Genomic DNA, 5,117 nt, shown 5'->3' with positions numbered 1-5,117 from the left:
AGCCCTAGGTCTTTGGATGATTACCCACCTTTCCTTCAGAGGTACAAACTGTTGTGCACAACACTGTCTCCTTCAGGTTCGGTTTGAGCTACTAAACAGGGCATAGGTTAAATGGGGAGTTCAAAGAACATTTGGTCAATTGTTTACATGCTGTTAATAAGACCTAATGAAATAAGTTGTTGCAATAAGTGCAATAGAACAGTCCTGTTACAATAGAGGCTCCAGTCCCAGTCCCTTAGACAGTCTTGCTACACTACACTCTAAAGTCACAGTTATTTTCTCAAATAAAGGCACTCTCTTTTTTCATCACACTAGCTGTTTTTATTTTTCTGATTTTTCCCTATTTGTTACTTAACTTTACCATTACAAGGTTTAATTTGTTTCTGTTGGTTTGTGTTTTGTTCTGGAATATTAACACAATAGACCATCCCCTTGGCACCTGGTAGATCTTCTTATCTGGAAGATAAAACAATCATGTCTATAAACAGCCTGAACAACAAGCTTTATAACCTTACAGTATGTGAGAGGTGTGATTCTTTTAAAAAACAAATAAAACTTGTTTCTGTATATTTTGTTTTCTATCTGTAAGAATGTGATATTACAAATGTCACAGACTAGATCGGTTAGGTTGAACTCACTTGGGTTGTGGGAGTGTGGAACAAGCTGCCCAGCCATGTTGTTGAAGCTGATACCCTGGCTTCTTTCAAGAAACAACTGGGGGGTGAGATGCTTCAGTCAGGACAGGATGGTCTACTTTACACAAAGGGAGCAAGCTGCTCAGACAGCGTTATCTGTGGTGCTCTTATTTATAAATTGTACATACATATATAACAGAACAGCTGCTTGCTTCTGAGTTATAACCCATTGTTTCTGTCTGCCTGGAGGCTTGTTACTGACCAATACTAATTTTGAGACTGTCAGGTTTACTCTTTACAATCTTGTCTCCATGCAGCTATACACAAGACTATATCCTAAAGTCTCCAACCCCTGCTCCAGGGCATTTGGATCTAAAGGCTATTCATTGCATTTATGCATATAACTAATAAACTGAACTGACTGGTGTCCTATCAGGTTAGCCCTCTTATTTATTCATCTTACTCCACCTGAGTGATAACCTTTCTAAAGGTTTCTGGGCTCTTTACTCTTGGTTTCCCAGGCTCAGTGACCTATATGTCAAATTATACCACTCCTCTGCAAACTTCTCCAAGCTCATGTACTTTCCATACCATATTGTGTTTTGGTCTTAGTTTTCCTAACCTCCTCCAAGGTTACGCTCATGGTTCTGCTGTCCCTGCTGGATATTCCACAGCCCCCTGCTGGGGAACCAGGGCTATTGTGTTATATTGTCAAGTGTAGTAGCACTCTGTGTTTGTACTGTAATAATAATAATAATTGCTTACACTTATATAGTGCTTTTCTGGACACTCCACTCAAAATGCTTTACAGGTAATGGGGACTCCCCTCCACCAATGTGCAGCCCCACCTGGATGATGTGACCATCACCTGTACCATGTGACCTGTCAGAAAGTGTGGGAAGCAATGACCGAAAGACAGTTAAGAGATGTTTGGGTAAGCACACAATATAAAGTAAGTAAACAATAACTTGGTTGTGTTTCTTACACAGATATCATGGACAGATGATACAAATGCGATCCTCAATAACCAAATCTTGACGTGTTCTCCCTCCAACCAACTCAGTCTCAAAGAGCTTCGCCACTACAGCATCTCTAACCCTTCGCTGGCAGACCCGAAGCATCAGAACATAGACAGCCACTCCCCACTTACAATAGAACTAGGACTGAGGTATCTACTCCCTTCCTCAGTCTACATACTGTACAATCTAACTCTTGTCCCCATGCCTTCTGGGGTGTAGGAACCCTGTGACACCTAACCACCCCTTGTAGGAATTAGAGAGAAGTCTGCTGGTCTCTAGCTCCTACATGGAACTCTCCTTTTGTCTTCCTGCCTCTGTTTTGGCATTAAGTATTCCTTACACCTACTCTAGCACTATGACAATAACCTAATCAAGATCTGCTTTTCTTTTACTCTTGGCTTGGCCAGGGCTCCCAACATGGAGCCATGCTTGAGGAGAACAACCCATTAAGCTCAAGCCCCATCTAGTTCTGCCTTCTTTCAGAGACACCCAGCTTCTCTAATCTGCCATCCTGGATTCTTTATACAGTCTGTCAACCCTTATATCCAAAATCCTTTACATTTGTTCACTTGAGCATATAAACAAATTCCCGCTGGAATCTGTAACCTTTCCATACCAAGCCCTATTAAATCCCACTGACAAATCCCAAAACCCCTCTGGGAGTTGTAACTCACCAATAAATTCAGTAACTGAACAACTGACCAGGGTACTTATCCCCTTTCAGGGTGTGATAAATCCCCTCTAGAATTTATACCTTAATAATGTCACCTAACCCCTTTCTAGGTATGAGAGATAAAATATTACATAGCAGGGTAAACCCTCACTCAGTTGCTCCTGTTTGGGTGGCACAGCTCCACTGCCTTCATTAACTTGCCGATGGTCCGACATGACAGCAACTACTACCTACCTCTCTACATCTTAGTCAGCTGTAATAGTGAGCATCTAACCCAATGGTGCTAGAACTGCGTCCCTACTCAGTCAACCCACTCCTGAGCAGATGCCGTCTATAACCTAAGCTTCTTACTAAGACTCAGGCGTCTTTTCTTTTACTAGCCATACTGATGTTACTGGTTTTCTCTGCCTTATCACCTCTTCTCTACTCTTTCTCTTCCATTCTTATGCTTTCTTTAGATGGGCTCCAGCTCCAGCTGTATGCTATGCTGTGGCATGCATGGACGTCTTAATCTTTACTTCCACATATAAATGTGTTCTCATACCGGTCACCAACAATTTCAGCCTCTTACAAATGGTCCTAGAGAATGTTACTTCCATTCAATTACTATATGTTCCAGTATTTCTTGATAAATGGCTGCCTGTTATCATTCACATGTGCTTTTCTGTTCTAGATATTTTATACAGCTACAATATGCATTACATGTGATAATGATTCAGTGGTGTCCAGATTAACACTCTGGTCAAGGAGTGGGTGTGCCAGTCAGTCATACCCTGGTAAAAATTGAGGTAGTTACAGCTGGTTCTTAATATCATCTTCATATATGTGAAATCTGAAGGAGATCATTGATGAGAGTTGAGATTCAACCATGTAACCCTGTAAAAAGCCTTGTTATTACTTTCAGCCCAGAACTGTGTTTTGAAGAACATTTGTAGCATTACCTTTTCTTAATTATTTCTTATGCTCTATTGTGCAGAGTGTCTTATTAATCTTTTTGCCTTTTTGTTTTTTCTCCTGATATACTGAAGTACTAAATTCTGTCCTTAACAAGCTGAAGTGTGTGCACAGATTGAATGTGCACGAATTATTGATCAGAAATCTTCTGGTCTCATCACTCCAGTGTGGGCATCCCTGGGACCCAGTGGAGTCTGGCATGAAATGTTAAATCTTACTACTAATGTTAAAGGCTATACATGAATTAGAATCTAATTGCATGTGTGATCTTCTTACAAAATCTTCTTACATTCTTTATGAGATCAGATCTTATACAATTTAGCACCTAGGCTGTGGAAAGACCTGAAATTTTAGAAGAAAGAAATATTCACTCAGTACTTCTAAAATAAAAATGAAAGAATTTTTATACTTTGGCTTTTATTTTCTGGTTTTACTACCAATGTTCTCTATAGAATTTAAACATATTCATATTCACTTATTATTATACAGCATATATGTCTGTATACTATATTCTGATCACTTACATTTAAATGGGACTTGAAATATTTTAGAGATTGCCCTTTGAAAATGAAAAGAAAAGTGAAAAGGCTGTGCTGTGCTTCCATGTTGTTCATTTGACTGCAGAACAGAAAGCTGAAGTACTCAAAGTTCTGTCTTGAACTTTATCTAGAATCTATGTGAAGACTGGAATATTGCTGTCCATATTTGCTGTCTAAGCAACATAAGACTTCTTTACACAAAGAGCTGTGGCTGTCTGAAACACTTTGCCCAGCTGTGATGTTAAAGCAGATGCCTGAATCTTTTAAAATACCACTGGATGAGATTTTTAAATACATTTGTAAGCAGCCAAACAAGTAAGTTGTGACCAATGGCTATGACCTCTTTACTTATGTTCTTATAGGGGTGTCATGCCTGGCAGTGTTGTACCCAAAGCCAGAGTTTCCTGCACCTCATTTAGTCGAATTATGTGATTATGCAAAATACAACCATCATCAGCCATTAAAGGTTTTGAAATAATATGAAATGCCCTCATGTGAGAAAAAATAATAAATTGCTTGCAAGGTCATACTGATGCAGAAGACCAGAGCTGCCTGCAGCCCTTCAGAAAGCTCTGTATACTGTGTGTCAGGGATAATGGTAAATACCCTGTTAAACAGCCCTCTAGAGAAGACTTTACACTTAATATAACCAGGGACACAGGGGGGTGCAGTGGTTAGCATGATGGCCTTTCAGCGATTGGGCCTTGAGTTTAATTCAAGACTGAACTGCACTGAGTTTGTAAGTTCTTCTTGTGTTTAAGAGCGTTTCCTCCAAATGTGCATATACTGCCTTGTGCTCATTGCTTCATGGGGTAGAATCCAGTTGCCTCTTAACTCTGTGCTGGATAAAGCAGTTAAAAAACGGATGGATTTGGGTTTGTAAGCCCATTTCATTTTGCACCTTGACACTGTCAGTAGATATGCACAACTAAATAGTTTATTTTGCTTACAACAAAGATAAGTTCAAAGATAAGTCAATCTTTGAACTACCCAAGATGAACAAATTTCACAATCTCGACATGCACATAACCATATTCGTATTATTTCAGTATAACCCTTATTTTAAATCTCTAACAGTGTCTTGGCGTCATACCTGTCAATATAAAAGTAATTGCACGGCCCTACCACTGCGCATGCACTCCTATCAGGCTTGACGGTTGGACCCACCTCATTCGAAAAAACCGGGTGGGCAGGGCGGGCTAAAGCGACAGTTCTGATTGGCTGAATCTCGCGCCGCCGCAGCTTGGAAACAGCGCCAACAATTTACATTTAACTTTTTTTACCCAGAATCCTCCGG

The 5,117-nt window shown here is 40.0% G+C and overlaps 1 long non-coding RNA gene across 3 annotated transcripts; it reads right to left on the bottom strand.

The window, feature by feature from the left end:
• Nucleotides 1–304: 304 nt before the first annotated feature.
• On the bottom strand, nt 305–5,021 carry LOC107078408 (uncharacterized). Of its 3 annotated transcripts, none has more exons than XR_001479344.2 (4): nt 4,914–5,021; nt 1,401–1,517; nt 639–753; nt 305–456 (listed from the first exon to the last, which is right to left on the bottom strand). It is a non-coding gene; the product is annotated as an uncharacterized lncRNA (long non-coding RNA). The 3 variants fall into 3 exon arrangements; XR_001479345.2 differs by having other exon boundaries at nt 639–750; XR_011190396.1 differs by having other exon boundaries at nt 639–714.
• Between the last annotated feature and the right edge of the window lie 96 nt (nt 5,022–5,117).

This window comes from Lepisosteus oculatus, chromosome 9 (assembly GCF_040954835.1).
Source record: "Lepisosteus oculatus isolate fLepOcu1 chromosome 9, fLepOcu1.hap2, whole genome shotgun sequence".
In the NCBI taxonomy this organism is placed as follows: domain Eukaryota; kingdom Metazoa; phylum Chordata; class Actinopteri; order Semionotiformes; family Lepisosteidae; genus Lepisosteus; species Lepisosteus oculatus.
This window is presented reverse-complemented; position numbering and strand designations above follow the sequence as displayed.